General features: G+C 37.6%; 1 protein-coding gene across 2 annotated transcripts in view; it reads left to right on the forward strand.

The window, feature by feature from the left end:
- GPC6 (glypican 6) overlaps positions 1-18,858 on the forward strand; it is a 1,023,293-nt gene that overhangs the window by 454,924 nt on the left and 549,511 nt on the right. The gene's annotated exons all lie outside the window — the stretch shown is intronic.

Below are 18,858 nucleotides of genomic sequence, written 5' to 3' on the forward strand. Positions count from 1 at the left end.
TGCCAGTCGTACTCTCAGCAAGGACCCTGGCTGCTACCCCAAAGATTCCTCCCTCAGTAAAATATACTGCATATATGCATGCTGATATGAATTAATATGCTACCTTTGATATACTTTCTCCTGCATTCACCTCAGAATTTCAGCAAATGATGGCATGTTCATTTCCTCACTGGATTTGAAACCTGCTTTTTTGTTCCTCCAGTTACATATCCTTTTGAGTTGAAATTGCTCAGCATCCTTTAAAGTTTGCAAAGCACCATGAAAAATCATTGAAATGAAAAGCACTAAAATATGTAAATTGTTGCTATTGTTCTTAAGTGCTTCTTCACATAGGATATGATCATTTCAAAGATAAAGTAAGATTTCTTTCATGTCAACAGTGATTATGTTTACAGCATGGGATCAGTCTCTGAAATATGAGCTTTATTACTTTTGTAAAGTTAAAAAAGTTGTTCTAAACTTTTGGAATTTATATTCCATTTTCATTAACATCTTTTTTTTCCTGCTTTCTTTTTTCCCCTCTGTTTTTAAAGAAAATTATCAGTTTGGAGGCAGTTGCAAAGGCGTGCAGTAGTAAAATTGTCAGTAAGTAATTTTATATTAGCACTAGTTTATAGACTCTCTGATTTTAAAAAACAGTTTAATTTTCTTTTAGTGTAAAATATAACAAATATTGATTTGGAGGGACATGCACTCTACTGTGTAGTATGTGAGCAAAGAGCTTAAAAGTTAATTCTTTAATGTAGACAGATTATAAACTAGCACACAGAGGCACATCTTCAGTTTGCAGGAAGGTTATTTTTCTGACCTCTAGGTCATGCTTATGGTAGTTCACTCTTTTCCCTTCCCTCTCCCTGCTACACTTATTAAACATAAAATTTTATTACTATGGTGGCCAAACAATAACAAATTTGAGGTATTTTCCCCTTTGTCTTTAGAAATTAGAAACAGTCTGATGCAGTTCTGAAATCGTACAGCCTTCAAAACCAGGAAATTTTGTTGATAGTGTATTTCCTGGTGTCTGCTTTGGGAAGCATAGCAACTATTCTCTCAGGAATCCTTTGGTCAGAATTACGACTGATGATGTGAGTCGATAAATGCTTCTTGACCTGTGGTCAGTGTAACAGCAAGGCTCTGGAGACAGGAGGTATCTGCCCAGAATGGAGCTGTAAACATTGATAAAGAAGGTCCTGGAACAACACACAGGCAAGGGAGAAGAAAGCTACCAAGGGTAGAGTGGGATTTATGGAGTGGCAGGGAATTTTTAAATTAAAGGTTATGCTTGACTTAGCTGTCACCTTTAAGGAAAGAAAATGAGATTTTTCAATAATATTATGCAAATGTAAAAGTGACCTAACCAGCATTTATGGATAAATCCATATTATTGTTCTAAGTCAGGTCCTGATGTGCTGGGATACAGATAAAATGCAGATCAATTTACTCGTTGCATGATTGGCGACCACACTAATTGTGATTCATAACTGTCACCCACCATTTGTGCTATTTGAGAGCAATTCTGAGCGTAGGTAATTATGGTAGATTGCCCCTGTGCCAAGCAGACATTGCATAAATCCTTCAGCTGAGGTAAGACTGACAAGCTGTGAGTAATAGACTGCACCTTGGAAAAGATTTATATTTGAGACCCAGTTAGCTGGAGTGCTTTATACTTTTCATTTCTCCATAACTTGACTGGAACTAAGGCAGTCAGTTATTTCCCAAATTCTCCATTTTCGTGATAGGATAATCAATAAAGTGCAACTATTAATTTAGAGTCACTCTGATATACTAGGACTAGACAGTTTTACTATGATATTGATTACTTCTGTAATTTACCACTGAGTGTAAATGCCAACATGGTCCAGACACTTTGAAGGTCATTAGAAATAGGTTGATTCTAAGTGATGCAAGTTCACTTATTGGTAAGCATAAAGGCTTTGTTGTCATAATGAGTTGGACTCTTTAATTCTCCATGATGCACAGGGCAAAAAAGTAGCATAATTTCACCAATCATACACCACATCACAAGCCTAAAATAGAAGGACGAAGTTTTAGAAGTATTTTTTTTCTTATACATGGACTTCTCAGAGTGAAGTCCAAGAATGATTCTAGGCCACTGTCTTCCCATATATCAGGACCTTGGGTAGCCCCCTGTTGTTATCCTGATCTGTCTTGGAGAGGTTTCCCATTAGAATCAGATATCATTCAAGGAGTTTTCAGTCACCAAAGTGTTCTATGTGATACAAGTTTCAACCATAGTTTGCAGAGATATCCTATACACCTATTCTCTCCAAAATCCCATAATTTCCCATAGGATATCTCAGATAAGACATCTTGTGATTTCTAAAACTTAATATCTGTCAAGTGGAATTCATGAATCTTGTAAATTATCTACCTTCCTATAGTACCATGTTACTCTATTAGCATTCTTGTTGACTACTTACTTCTCCCCAAGAAGATGTGAGATTTTGGATAATTGTCCAAGTCTTCATCTCTTTCATCCTTCTGTATATAGGCCATTGCTGAATCCTGCAAGACTCTCTCCTTTATCTCATTCTATGAACATCTGCCACACACATTCCAAGTGGCTTCCTTATGTAGAATGACAGGAACCTCTGGCCAATGGAATTGTCACACTTGCCTCATAGGTGGGATCTACCAATCCCTTTGGAATTGTGTCAATAGGTTCCTCCCTGGCCAATCACCCAGTCACCTAAAGCCCAGCGAGCCGGTTGTGTCTTTTTCAAATATACTGGTTTCTCATTTGGTTTTTAGTCTAAAATTTCCAAGCCTTAATACATAGCAGATTCTTTGGCTACATGTATTCTTTCTTTCGTCAACAAATCAGAGTCCTTTGATCTTATAAAATGCCACCTTTGTTATATGGAACAATAAACTGCAGTTTTAAGATATTATGTGTTCATAATATTTTGTTATATTTGACCTTGCCTAGTTTCTAACATGTCTTTTTTTAATATAATTTCTTATATGAGTTAGTTTTTAAAACAGACCTTGCTAGCTCTGAGCAATTTTGTTAAACCACAGTGTAGTGTCTGGTTCATATCTACTAAGAATAAATTAGCATCATTGATGAACCAACAAAATTTGAGACTCTGTGGGGTGTTGGTTGTAGCATTTTGTTTTACATGTTAAAGTTATTTGTGAGGAGAGTAAATATAAAAACACACACACACTGACACACACAAGAGAGGCCAGCTATAACCAGATTAGTGACAAGTCTATGTTAACAAGCCATTGTGTAAGGCTAGCAGTAGAAACAGTACATGGTCAAGGCCAAGGTCAAGAGTAAAAGGAAGAAAAAGATACAACCCTGGAAGACTAGAATCAAATCATTCAGAAAAAGGAAACAGAAGATAAAAAATGAGTGATTAACATATGTTTTCATAAATCCATTTAAATGTATCTAGATGTCTCTATGTAGTTGGAACAGATGCATGTTTTTGTAAGCCATTGGTCATTATCTGTTGTATGAAGCTATACAAAAATAAAGAAATGGCACAGTATCTTCTGATCATAATGTCTGAATGTTCTCTGGAAGGACAAGTTATTTAGTTTTAGGTATTAGAAATCTCCGTGCTTACAAATACATACAGCCATATATCATAGTTGATGAAGATGCATTTGAAAAGCAGTTAAACGTATTTAAGAATTTTTCAAATAAGATGAAAAGGGTGTAAATTTTACTCCATTTACATTAGTATATGTTATCTAGATTGTAAACTTTTTAAAAAGTGAAATGAGTATAACCTACATTTCCAATCATATATCTTCAAGAAGATGGAATCTTGTTGAGAAGGCAAAGCTTTCCTACTAAATTAATATATGCCTCAGGTTACATGCATTACTCTTAGTGCAAGTTAATCTTTTGGGGGTAATTATGGTTCCATTTAACAAAAATTCACAATGCTAAATTATATGGTACCCTAGAGACACAGAGATACAGAACAATTAATGAATCCCAAAGGTGTCTTATCTGATTTTAGTGCCGACCTCTTAAATGTGAAATCATTTCTGTTATCTCTGTAGAGAGAATTTTCATTTCATGGAATGGACTTGTGCCTCCAAGAATAACATGGTGCTATTCTTAAGTTGTATCACTTTTCCTGAAAGTTAACTTTTTGATATGATGGAAAAAGTCAACAGTAAAACTCAGCCCGTTAGCCCAAATGCTGTCTCTTAAGTGAGGTGCAACATCAGCTCAATAACCAATGAGTCCTAAGTGACTGCAGCACAGACACTTGCCCCGTACCTTTGATACCTCACTCAAGTCATACTGTGAGTGTTCTAAGGTTCTGGAAAGGTCTGAGGTCAATTTGTAAGAGGGGAAAAGTTGTGTTTTAAGTTGCTTAGGTTCTAGTATGGCTTTTCTGTTCCTATCCAACTCTTAAGTTTGTAACAGCTGCTTGCAGAATTTCATTCAGCAAAAGGAGTGGATCGACAGCATCAATCCTGTTTTTTCAGTGAAGTTAATAAATTGAAGATTTGTGGAAGTCTATCAAGTACTTGGGAATATGACTGGGTCAGAGTGCAGCCCCCTAATGGGTTTTACGTGTATACCTTGGGGCAGAGCGGTGGGGGAAGGTGGCATCTGAACCTTTTCTTTTGTTAAAAAGTCAAGTTAATCAATTTCATTAAATTAAAAGATTATTTTTGTGGTGTGTTACATTGTGTCCAAGGAAAATTATTTGAAACGGACTTGAATTTGAGGAAGGAGAAGAAAGATGATGCAAAGAGATGCTGTAAGCATTTTCATCATCAAAGCATCAGGAAAAATATTGAGGTATTTATCCTAAGTATTATTACAAAAGAAACACTGTTTTGGCACATTTTATTAACACAATCCTGTAAAATAGTGTTTCATATGACTAACTTCATTCTCATGAAGCTAAACTACATATATTTAATTATCTCCTTAACATTAGCTTAAGATTAAATAAATATAATTGTTACTGCTGACAAAAAGAATCAACTCATTTTGGGTCACTCATTTTAGCTTAGTGGACACCCCTGATGGATTGAAAAATAAAATGCAGCGCTCCACAGTGCACTCTTTTCCTTAGTGGTGGTGACATGGGGCTCATTCTCCGGTGCTTTGGGCTAAGCTCCCTAGAACTAGTGTTGATATCCTTTCTTGAACATTAATCCTCAGTGACATAATTGTTACTCTTTTAATAATCAGTATGCGAAGCATTATACGCCTGGGAAGCAAATGCCTGAAAAAAAGATGTGCCATAATGAAGGTACTCCTTTCTGAGATAATTTTGGCTGCTTATCAGAGTAGCAGCAGCTGTATTTTGGACTGACTTAGAGTTTCTATTTAATGCGCCATGAAAAAGCAACAAGTGCTCCACCAGAAAATCATATTTTGTTGAAAGAAGTCAGGCAAAATGAGCTGCAGTTCTGCATGAAGGAATCTTACAACGGTCGGGGAAAATTAACTCGGGAGTGTATTTTTTCAGTGATCTGAGTCACTTACGTATTTTTTAGTTTCTACTTTGAACTTAGTGTATATTTCCTCAGAGTAAAATATTTTTGGAATCCTTATCAGTCAGAAAAATGTCTTCTTCAATCAAAATTACATGGGATCTGTGGCTAAAATAACCCCATTTCACTCTGTGGAATGGCTGTTGAGGCTTTATTTTTACAAGCAAATGACAAATGCTTGCTCCAATGTATAGCTGATGCAAATTAAGAGTATACTCTATTTCATAAATGAAGGGGGAATTATTGGAAACACTCTTTCCCTGATCAGTAAAAACTGATTACCATCAAAGAAGGGCCTGATTACTAACCACCAGCTTAGTGTTTAGCTGGAACATCTGGCCGACTCAGAGGGGAAAATTTGCTGAGCTTAAAAAATGTTTATTCCAACTTTCAACTCATGCATGTATAGAACACAGATGAGGAAACATCTGATGTCCTTTGGATTTCTGTTGTTAAACAAATGTAACTCATCTTCAAGCAAAAATTTAGTGGGCTTTTTTCCTCTCTGATTTGGCTTCTTAAGCTCTTGAGTAACAAGGACTAGGAAAAAAAAAAGCATAAAACTGAGGGTGATTATAGCTCTTAAAAATATCTGAGGGTTTTTTTTTTTTTTTTTTTTTAACTTTACATGTCTTCACATACACTTTGATCTAGGTGGGCTTTTATTATTTTAATTCAATTCATGTTGTTGAGTGAATGCCATGTTCAAGGCATAGGACTGAGTGCTGAATGGAGACCATGAGCTTAGGACTCACCCTTGCCTTGACTGCAACACTGTTGCTCTGACTTAATGCTCTGTCTGTGGCTGGCACCCATCTGCCCATTCTTTAGTGCTTGGTTGACTACCACTAAGCTGCAGAGCAAGTGACTCTGCTGAAGTGTCATTTTCCCCTGACAATCCTTCCTTAACCCTCAAGGTTAGGTCCATAGAGTGATGTTTATCTGTTCCTTAGCATGTATATTTGGCATCATGGTTTCTTTTTCTCTTACCAGTCCTCCATTCCCAAGCCTGTAAATATAATTCAGTGATTCTGTTTTCATTCACCATTGTATCCCAGGCCCTAGAACTAAGCCTGTGACGTACCAGGCACTCGGTCAATAATGGTTGAATGAATGAAGGAGACACTCCTCTCTCCTTGGTGCAGTTTAAATCTAGAGAACAAGGCTTATGTAAACATGATGAGTCAAAGCAGAGTAAGAGAAGTGCTGAAAGAGAAGTATTAAAAAAGGAGTGGTTATTTGCAGCCATGGATGTTAGAACACTCTTCATAGAAGAATTGTTTTTTGGAATAAATGCTGGGTCGTATAGGCTACTAATAAGGCGTATTTTTTTATCCATTCTTCTTAATTTTGAAAAGAATACTTATTCATGGTGAAATATTCAAACATCTTCAGTCCTCTTTGGGTTGTACTCTGTGACTTTCATAAAAGGAAGCTTTTTTACCAGATTCTGACTGGCCACCTTCCTGGGATTACCTTTTCCCATTGCAAAAGTGGGATCTAAAGGCTAATTTCCAAAAACATAGTAGCCGGCTAAAATTAGCACGGATTTAATGCTTTGGGTCAATTTAAAGTGACATGTGAACGTCAGCAAAAAAAAATAAATAAATAATAGTGTTTCTAAATCCTGTAAATCTCAGTGGGAATTTTTCGTTGGCTCATTCTGTTAAGAATCTTTTTCTCAGGGATAAGGTTTTCTAAGTCAATATTTTTTTTAACGCGTGCCCTTTTGTATTCCACTAAATATGGTAGTCTTTGTTTCTTCAGTGACCACGTGAGAACAGAAGGAAAATTTCTTCTCAGAGGAGACAGAGCAAAGGAATATATACTTCTTGCCAAAGGTTATCACAGTTTAATAGCACGAAGGAATGTAGACTTCTCTAAACAGAATGTGCTATGCTTTCTGAAGTTGACACCATTTATTTAGTCTTATTAAACAGCTGGTAAAATGACCCAAGTTTAGGAGGAACACAAGCTGCAAGTGGCTGCTGCATGTGGCAAAAGTGGAGCCCTCGGGGGAAGGGAGAAGGGGGCAGAGATTTCTGGGAGGGGGAATGTTCAGGGTCTGGGAGGATCCTGGTTCTCTGCCACTCCCTGCTACCAGGCCTATTGGCACTGCTTTCTTTTCTCACTTACCTGCCCTGATATCTGCTTGACCACCTTATTCCTTCACCTTTACCCTTCCATATTTTTTTAATTAATGTTTTTCTCTTGTTATTGTGTGCTTGCTTTTATTTTCTTTGCTTTTATGCTATAGTTATTTTATGTGTGGTTTGGCACCTCAACAAGATGGGAATTAAGTTGAAGGCAGAAGTTGGCTCACACCCACAACCTCTAAAAAAGTGCAGGCCTTGCAAGGCTGATTCATCCTTCAGTTGTATCCTCTAAGCTGAAGTCAGTGGTTTCCAACTTTGGTACACATCGGCATCACTTGGGAAAGCTGTTACAACAAGCGATGCTGAAACTCTCCCTAGACCTCCTGGGGCTTAGATGTCTGTATTATTCAACAAGTTGCCAAGAACTACTTAGTTTTAGGAGGAGGGGATGCCCAACCATTCTGGTTTTCCCAGGACTGAGTGATTTCCTGGGCTACATGATAAAACCAGGACACTGTTTAGCAAATTGGGACAGTTAGTCACCTTATTTAGGGATGAAAACCAGAGCCAAAATGAAGTCCATCTTTCTACTTTCCATCTTTCAATCCTAATTATTCTCTAAAAAAAAAAAAAAAACCCAAAACCCTATACTTTTATGGATATAAAATAAATAGACATGTTACTTATAGTTTTTAGTCTTCAAATATGCCTCACTCATTCTGTGAATAAATAGATGATACAATAATAGCAACGATCTCATAACACTGATTTTAGAATTAAGTGAGATAAACTATGTAAAGCACTTAATATAGTGCCTGATACTAAGTGCTCAATAAATATTAGCTACTAATTCTCTTTCTGTATGCCCAAAGATATTTCCTTCCTGGCTTGTTGAAATACTAATCTTTGGTGACAGAGGTTTCTCACTAGTCTTCTAAGCTGGCAGCTGGTCTGATATATGCCACTTTCTCTTCCAGCTGAGATGTTTTACGCTTGTCTCCTTTAAGGCTTCACCCTCTTAGCCAGTGTGCTAACTGAATTTGTTTTCTCAGCGCAGAGTGGCTGCTCCCAAGAGACCAGCCTGCTCTGTGGCAGCATGGAGGCTTAGAGCCTTCTCCACACCCCATGGCAGGGGAGGAATTGTACCCACTTTCTTTCTGGATTCTTCTGTGGACTCTGATGATTTCTTTCTCCCTGGACATCTGTTCCCATTCCCAGCAACTGCTATTAGAAATTTGCTTGCAGAAGTCAGTTTTCCGTCTTCTTTGTCTAGTTCTCAGCACTTTAACTTAAGGTTAATATTACACAAAGACCTGCTTCTTCTGGAAAATAAGTCCTTTCTGCCCACATACTTTCTTGGTCAAATAAGTTTATAGACTTATTTAATGTTTACTTAAGCAGCTCTCATCCTTGGATGGTTTACAATTTGCTGACCAATTAAAACACAAAACAAAACACAACCCTGTAGGTAGAAAAGGATGTACATTATAACCTCATCTTGTCCTCCTTGTTGTCTTGTCCTCACAGTCTCAGAAACCTGCTTTGGTCTTAAACACCAAGCCCTTGTCTCATCCTATTTTATACCAAACATAATATACCCACTGAAGGACTATGAGCCCCTCCCACCCAGAGTAACCAAACATGTAATCTGTAAAAGCCGTTGTTTGAGTCACTTTGATAAAAATTAGGTAGCATCCAAGGTCATGAAGTAAGTCAGTGAACTAACTGGAAACACAACACAAGATGACTGACTCCCACCTCTGAGCGCTGCCCTGGATCACGCTTTCTTCCTCGGTGAAGGCTTCCAGGCAGGAAGAACCAGAGAGGAAGCCTCTAAATTATACATGACTGTTTGTCTCATTTTCCCTCCGTGGCTAATTGAAGATGCAGGGAAGTGCTGCTTTGCTGGCTTCATCTCTCATATCATTGTATTTATCTCTCAGGCGGTGGGGGGTACATTCTGCAATTTCATTTCCTTAAGGGCCATATGGAACTTGGTGGGCTTTGAGGAGTCCCAGGTTTATAGGTTCTCTGTCTTGGTTCACACTGAGGTGTGCAGTTCATTTTTTGTTTGTTTGTTTGTTTACCCTTTTAGACTAAAATAAATAGTAACTTTTAAAAGTCAAGCACATGAGATTTTTAGTTGATAGGAAAGGAATGTGGATGACTGAAGAGAAGCTATTAAAATATTTTAACTACCAAATAAGGAAAATGTAAGAGTTCTCTACCCTTATGAGCATGCGAGGAATCAAACTTGGATTTGATTTGACAATAGAAGTTCAGAGTTTATTGCACTTTGTTTAGTCCGATAAGGATTAGGACTCTGGAGGGAGGGTCCATCCAAGTGGCCAAAATCTCAGTTCTGCTTGGTGCAGTGACTCACAAATCATATTTTGGAAAGAGAATTCATACCATCTCTGACAATAGGCTTTTCGCATAGAGTCCTCATTGTATTTCCTTTTATATGGTATTTGTTCAGTGGTCTTTGAAAACTAAGCACCAAAACTATTAATAAAATGTCACTAATGATAAAGAAAAGTAATGACACCAACTAACACTAGATAACTGTTGGATGATTCATTACTGCTGTATATTTTTCTTGCTCTTATTTACAAAGATATCAGCATTGCTTAGGTTTAGGGCTGTCTCTGAAAAAGCACATCTTACTGCCCTCTTCCAAAAAGGGTCGTTGAATAATATTAAGTTGAACAATAGACTTAAATGCGCTTATTCATATTTGCAACAGCTGAAGCCCTATATCTCCTTCTTATTCACTCCTATCTTGTGTATAATATGGAGTTTGTGCATAATATGAAATTTGCAAGGATAGAAATGAAGGATTTCAACTGGCATGTCTAACCTTGGACATCTGGTGGGAGGCAATGAGGCACCACTTGAGAGGGTAGTGATGTAAGAGGAGGTGTGCTTTGGGAATATTAAAAAGTAGTATGTACAGAAGAAAGAGAAATAAGGAGAAAGAAGTCAAGGTAGACACTCCTGTAATTTTCTATATGGAAAAAATCAAAGACAAAACTAACAGAATGTTGTCATAATAGATGCTCGGTGTGGAGAAGGAGTAATGGAATTTCAGAATGTGGGTCCTGCAGAGGCTTTGCCAGCCACGTCCTTCTCATTCTTCAGGTGAGGAACAGACTCCTGAAAGCCTGAGGGGCAGGTGCCCAGTCAAGGCAACATTCTGAGGAGTTGTCCGATCTGACCCACAATCTGGAGTGCTTTATTCTCTCCCACATCCTTGTTTATTATGAAATGCTGCCTTTAGGAATGAAAGGGGCACTAGGAAAATCAGAGATATGTCAGAAATAAGAATTCTTTCCAGTCAGCGGTGTTATTCTCTCTCCCTGACATGGTGGGGCATTTTCTCTTCAATATCTTCCAATATATGGTAGGCAAGACAGCTAGGACACTGCTTATCCTTGCAAAGAAAGCACTTTTATGAAGAATTTAGCCAAAAGACAAGTAGGGAATAAGATAGAGACAGTTGTGAGATAAAGTAGTAAAGTGCCACTCCGGTTACTCTCTTTATTTGCTCAACTTCTTTATTTGGCTTATATACTCCAAGAATGTCCCAAATAGATTTAAAATAGTCCATTTCTAATCCTCCTGCCTTACGCCATATCTCATTTACTGCTCTGTGATTGTAAGGATTCCTGGGTACTGTTCATTTGCCTGTCTGCTGACTTCCTTAGCTAACCAGAAGTTGGGGCAGCCTTCTCTCTCATGGTTTTCTCACCTCCCTTTCATTGGCTCAGTCTGTGCTCTTTGACTAGGCAACCCCTTTTCAAAATATGATCTGTGGTCTCCATAGCCATCAAACCAGTGCCTGTTCTGCTTCACCCACCAGCGTATCCTCCTATTGGACTCTGCTAAGCATTGAGTCTTAAAAGACTGCTCTTAGGCAGCTCCGGCTGCTATAACAAAATAGTATACATTGGATGGCTTAAACAACAGAAAAGCATTTCTCACAGTTCTGGAGGCTGGGAAGTCCAAGATCAGGGTGCTGCAGATTCAGTTCCTGGTGAGTTTCCTCTTCTTGGCTTGCAGACACTACCTTCTCTCTGTGTCCTCACATAGTTAATGAGCTCCTCTCTCTTCCTCTTCTTATAAAGAATTAATCTCATCATGGAGGCTTCACCCTCATGACTTCATCTAAACCTAATTACCTTCAAAAGGCCCCACCTGCAAATACCACCACCTTGGAGGTTGGGGCTTCAACATAGGAAGTTCAGGGGGACACATATGTTCAGCTTCAGTCCATAACATCTGCTATTGGCCATACTGGCATTAGACTCATTAGAAGGTGCAGGATGGGAAGCACAGTTTGCCAGCAGGGCAACTTCAAGACTTCTCTTTAGGCTGAAGTCTTGTGGCAGTCCATAGTGCCGACCAGGGAACAGAGCTAGAATATTCACTGAAGGTCAAGTTCTCATGAAGGAAGAAAAAGACTTCTATTAACTCTTTGTCCACACTCTTGGATTAGTAGACACACTCCCTTCTATCTCACTTCTTTCCAGAGCCATTCCTAAGAGCACTGGAGTACTTTGGAAAGTTATCACAAAGTGTCTTATACTTTTAACTTGATCAGGAGATAAGTTATGCTAATATTATACACTTTTCTCCAAGCTTTCCTTAGCATATTGTTTTTATCAGAGTCCCAGACACTAATGATACACTTGATGCTATGCTATAATTAGTAAAAGTCGTGCATAATCCCTGCATGATGGATTAACTTGTTCAGGCACTCTCTTTAACAACATAATGTTGTATTCTGAGTCATATCCCAATGCATAAATTAAATAAGTTAATACAAAGGTATACTCATCATAATGATGATAAGAGTTAGTTCATCAATAAGCATTTATTCAGAGGCCTCAGTAAATGATGCCCTGTTCTGGGCTCTGGAAATTTAGGGTTAAAAAGATAGAAAAAAGTTCTTTTAAGAAACTTGCACTTCACTAGGGGAGACCATCAACAGGTTAAAAAAGTGAATACTTAACATAATTTCATGTACGTTCAGTAGACAGGGGATAGGAGAGGGGAGGAGATGAGGAGTGACTGCTTTAACTGGAAAGACCAGCCAAGGCCCACGAGCGGAGATGCCATCTGAGTTGATACAGGAAGGATTGGGAAAGGGACACCTCTGCAAAGCCCAAGGGAGCAGCATTCCAAGAGAAGGAAGAGCAAACGCAATTTCTGGAGATAGGAAGGGACTTGATATGAAACCAAATCGTGATGAGAGCAATTATTGTACTTATTGCCAATATGTGTTGGGCTTACTACGTTCCGGCACTGTGCAGGACTTAATTTTGTCTCATTTAATATCGTCTCATTTATTTTTGAAACCATTTACCAGACTTTACCAATGAGGAAACTGGGGCCTGCAGAGGTGAGTTTACACTCTTGAAGTCACATAGGTTTTAGGATTCATATCTGCAATAGAAACCCAGGTCCAAAGCCTAGACTGTAAAACACTTTCCTCAAGCTAAACCCTAGAGTTTTCTAGAACCAGATTGTTGTTGCTGCCTTCCAGCCTGCTCTGCTTCTGAAAAGCTGAGTGAGGCTACAAAAAAAGATGCTGCCAAGAGTGATCAGGGAGAAATAAAAAGCACATGTATTTGGCCAAGCAAGCATTACTTTGCAGTCTATTAGCTACAGTTAAATATTTAACACCTTGGAAAGCTCTGGGTTGATGACATTTTCAAATTGCCAATTTCTGTTTACTTTGGGGCAGACTGCAACATTACTGCATTCAAGAACAGTCAGCTCAGGCTTCCTCTGCTTAAACTGAGTGGTTCACTCTTAACACCCAAGGCAGAAATTGGCGAACATTGTCTAAACAAACTAGTTTCAACAGAATTTTAAAGTTACTCGGAGATCTATTGCCGTCAGAAAATAATTCTCTGAAAAGTCACAAAACTCTCCAGCATGACTCATTATTTGCTGACTGTTTTTGTAGGAAAATAATTGGCTTTTTTAAATGTAGTGCTGCAGCCAGAAACAATAAACCCCCTTTGGAAAACATACAATCCAGTTTCATTTGCCTTTAAAACCATTTTTTGGTTTTGTTTTTTTCTTTTTTTTTTTTTGCATTTTTACTGAGCCCTGGCTTGGAAAAACACCCAAACATCTTTTCATGAAGAACTTTTTGAAAAGAACACAATCTAGGTAATCTCTCAAAGCTATACTTTACAGAATTAGAGGATTGAATTTCATTTTATTAATATTCGTAAGAAGAATAGCTCACGTGTATTGGACGCTTACTTTGTGCAGCACTGCTCAAAGCACTTCAGCAGCTCTCTTTCTTTTAAGAACATCCCTGTTTTACAGATGAAACAGCTGAGATCAAGAGAGGTTAACCAATTCTCTTTCACCACCTCACTAAACTATCTCCAGAAGAATGTGCATAACATCTCCTTTTCAGCCCCAGTGTCATATTGGGTTAATGAACTAGTATTATCTGGATCCATTAATACCTTTCTTTAGTTGGTCTTTTCAAGGTATGTTCAGTTACATATATTCTTTTAAGGCCAGGAACAGTTTATTCTTCTGCCCTTGGTTCGCCTAGAGGAAGTTTGGAAACCTCCCATATGGTAGGCAGTTACTAGGTCAGTTGTGATGCTTGCTCGCGTATGTACCGCTGTACGTGACATAAAAACATTTCATTCAGGCTTACCTTGTCCCTATTAAACCATCAGATCCATCCCCTTCCCTGCTGACTGATTGACAGGCTTTCAGAAATGTCAGATGACTATGGAAGTGAGTAGGATTTGGGCCATTCTTTCACCAAGGAATGACCGGCCACACAGAGCACAGTCATGTTAACATTTATGGTTAACTACATTTGCCCATAGAGCTAAGCCCTGTCCTGTTTCCTTTTCCGTAGAGATAACTGTCATAATAAAGGCTGAGAATTAAACCACATCTGGTTGAGTTCAAACCCAGTGGTCTTCCAAAAATGATACACTTCTCATTTCCTATCCTTCTGACTCTGGCCCAATTAATAACTTCTGAGTTTCGCTTCCTACCTGGTACCATGCTGTCATCATTGCATAGCCATAGGCAAAAGGATCTCACACAGGGGCTGAAATTTATGTACTAAAACAAATGTTCACTTCCTCCTCCAAGCACCCTTTCCTGCTTTCTTATTTTCTCTACTTTCTTGTATTCTTATCTCTTATATTCTGACACTTCTTTGTGTTTCTGAATTCTTATGTTACCTAAGATTGACGCTTCCTAGCAACATTAGCTACTCCAACCTCAGCCTTTCCATTTGCCCAGATAACTCTCCCAAACCCAGCAAATCACATTCTAGCCTTTTGCTCAGGCGTTCTTGTGCGCTCTCATGTGATTTTTTTGTTGCCAACGAGGTTTTTAATGTTTGCTTAACAAAATTATTTCATTAAGTGAATGGCTTTAGGGAGTTACTTGGTTTTATTTTATTATTGGCTTGGGAAAAAGATATACAGCTTTTGTTAGGGGAGTATGTGGAAAAGTAGTATCTTTACCTATAAGACATTATTTTTATGATTTATTTCCCTGTATAGTAATACAACTATTTTATAGGTTTACTTTAATACATTTAATTGCTGCCTTGAGAATTCCAAAGCTAATATGTGCAATGGTACTGCTAATGCCCATTGCATTCTGCATCAGTAAATTATACTCATTCATATATCTGTATCTACATCTATAGATCCATATATTATACATCTATGTCTACATCTGCATCTACATCTATATCTATATATGGATTTGTATCTATATCTTAAACCAGCTGAGTCCCCTTTCATTAAGTGTGAGTTGCCCTATGAAAAAAACTACTTCTTCCTAAAATGTATTAAGGGAAAAGCAAGTTATCAAGTCTACTGGACTTTCATTTATAACACCAGAGGAACACTCAATATAAGTGAGATCTTGAAAGAGGAATCAAAGGTGAGTTTTTTCAATGCTGGTAATTAATTCTTGCTTTGCATAGGCTAATTGAGGTCAATCATCGAATACTTGATGTCATTTCATTTCCTAGCTGTCAATGGGACTACAACCTGCTTTCACTGCTAAATCTGTTCACCTCTGTGCTTTTCTTTGCTGTAGAGGGATGTTTAAGATAGAGAGGCACCAATAGCTTTGTTCTGTTTTTGTGAATGTCAACATTTTTCTTCAATAGAATGTGATTCTCCTTGAAAATTTTTTTCCTCTAACATCTTTGTTAAGACACACACGTACACACACACACAGAAAAACAGCAACAAATTTTTGTACTTTGGGGGCCAAAATGAAGGGAGTGAACTAGAGGATGGTTTCTTGGGTAGTCTGTCTTCTGTTGTAGACTAACTGGTGCTCCAATACATGCAAATACATTCATTAATTCACTCAGCAAATGGTGAGTGAGTATCTACTAAGTTACAGAAGGCATTGTGCTAAGTTTTGGAGAGGTGAGAAAGGAGGGGTTAACCCTGCCTTCAAGCAGTTCAAAGACCACTGTTGAGGTTGGAGTGACATCAGCACACCTGTTTGTATATGGCCCTCAGCATCATAGGTAATTTTCCTGAATACTCACTTTCACAATTCTTCAATCTGTCCCCCTTCCAAGCTTCTGTCCTAGGACAAATTACTTATCTCACCTTCCTCAGCCACTTTCACTAACTTTCCTCCCTTCCTTAGTCCTCACCTCTGCCCAGCTGATTCCAAGGAAATGGTTTATTTGGCGATAGTTGAGTCCACGTAGCCAAGTCTTCCCCAAAGGAAGATATGTATTGCTGTGTACTTCGAGTTTCTGGATTGTCTGGATACATTTGCCTTGATGGCCAGTAAGATTATAGACATGTCTGTTTCCATCAAATAACGCAGGGAACTGCAGGAAATCCAAGTTGAACAAATCACTTTTCTTTTAAAAGATAATTGTGATAAGTGTTTCTGGGTTGTTTGTTTTTTTTCTTAAATACTTGCCAATTTTGGTCTCACCATATGTTTAGACTTAGCATTTTATTGTGCGTTTGTTTTTTATAAATTTTATATTTACCTGCCAAATATAATTTTCCTTCTCATATTGTTTTCCAACCCAGTGTATTATTTATATTATTTTCTATGCATAGTTTTGTATGTTCTTTGAAAGTAAGGACTGAGACTACTATCTTTATAACCTACTCGGAGCTTATTTTTGTGGCTAACACAATGAAGGAACTGAATTACATTGAACTGAATTTGTTGGGCGTTAACCAATGTTAATTATTATTTTTTAGTATAAGCAAAATAATTTTCATCCAAAATAGCATTTTAACATGCTTAATGACATTCTAAATCAGGTTTGCTTCTTTAACTCTTTCTGGTGTCCATAGCTAAAAACAACTGATTATATGTTTATAATTCATGTTGTCTATAGACAATTTGGCAAAACAATACAAAGCTTCAAAGTATTCATGTACCAGTAGAGTTCATCACTTGCCTGAAGTTACAGTAATGCTGCCACTGTGTCGTAGATGGAGTGCCCCTGTGTTTCACTATTGTCCATCACAATATGATGAGATTCAGCTTCTGTGATTCAGTTTCAAAGAGATGGTTTTATTATCCCCAAAACCCCCAACTGGCTTGTATTAGTATGGTCTGTGCCATTTTTGCCCCAGTGTTGAGTGTATCCCTTTTTTTTTATGAGAGCCAACTCTTTGTTCTTTTGCCAAACAGGGATGATAAGTTCCTTGCAACTGTGAATATAAAAATTGGAGACCACTTCCTTCTCTGATCTCCCCAGAGGGCACCATGCACATACCTTAGAGCTTAATGTCAGGGAAATAACAGCCAGAGTCATCTAATGAACTGAGACTCTTCCATTCCATAAGGAAAGACCATTCTGGGCTTTTCTTCACATTCCCCAAATGGTGCACATGATCTCATGCAACAGGAAGACCATACTCTTATCTATTGGTGGAATTTGTAGTAAAAGGTTAAGTACATTTTTTGTTTCCTTACGAATCTAAGGAACATAAATTTCTTACGAAAGGGAATAAAACCCAAACTACATACAGAAGAGTACCAAGATCAGGAGAAGTTAGGGAAGAATAGGCAAAATTACTCCAGTAATGTTTAATTGGACATAAAAGTCACTGAGAAGTAATGAAGAAGAAAAACAAGTATGGATTCAAGAGCAGAAAAGAATACTGACAGCAATTTTTTTCTCAAAATGTGAAGAAAACATCTGTATCAGCAACTTAGAATATATATGTGTATGTGTGTGTGTATCAAATTCATTAATTGAAACCTACAACAAAAAAGACAAAAAGAGATTTTTTTTTTTTCCCTCAAGGGTCCATCACCATAGGCTACACACATAGTCAATTACATCCCACCATATCAGATTCCATTAGCTATTGTAAACAATTAGCTTAGCCATCATTGTGGATTTCTTTTTTTCAATCTCATCTTCAGATGACCCCTGGCTTAGATGAATTGTTAAAAACAGCATGTAAAACAACCCCTGAAGCCTTCTCTAAACTGGTACACAGCATTCTTCATTATTAAACAGCTGGCGCTATAGCTATATGAAATTTCATTAAATTACCCTTAATGGCTTAACATTTAAAAAAAAAAGCACACAAACACAATAAATCTTTAAGATGTAACTTCTCCCCTTATCTAAGATCACTCCTCTTAAAGAGCTGGCATTGTCGATGTTTGAAACACGTCTTAGAGCAATTGAATTGCCTGAATTGTATCGTTCTCTCTGAATCTTTATTTTGGGTATCACCTTTACTTTCCTTGTTATTCTGCTTCTTATTATCACTGTAAAAATTTATTAACACAAAATAACTGGATTTTATTCGATATAACAGCATTTTTTATTTCTGTTTGATCTTGATCTTATTGAGTGAAAATTTATTTTTTTATGACCCATGTGTGTGAAGTACTGTTAAAGGCACAGCATAAAAATGTGCTCATAAAAAAACTCTATTTTCAAGTGTCTTACAGACTAAAAGAAATATATAACAATACTTTAATTGTTCGTTCTTTACTAACGAAAGTCTTTCACAAACATTGTTTTGATCCTGTGAAGACTGTAGGAATTATTCCTATATTGTAGATGAAAATCAGGGGATCAGAAATAATTATTTGACTTCCCCAAGTTAGGGGATGGTTACAAGCAGAGCCAAGATCTGTTCTTGTGCATGTCCAGGGTCCTTCACACCACATTCCTATCCCTGGAGTTGGGGTCCTGAGAATTAATGCATTAGAAGCATTTGAAATTGTTACT

Source organism: Equus caballus, chromosome 17 (genome assembly GCF_041296265.1).
Source record: "Equus caballus isolate H_3958 breed thoroughbred chromosome 17, TB-T2T, whole genome shotgun sequence".
Taxonomy (NCBI): domain Eukaryota; kingdom Metazoa; phylum Chordata; class Mammalia; order Perissodactyla; family Equidae; genus Equus; species Equus caballus.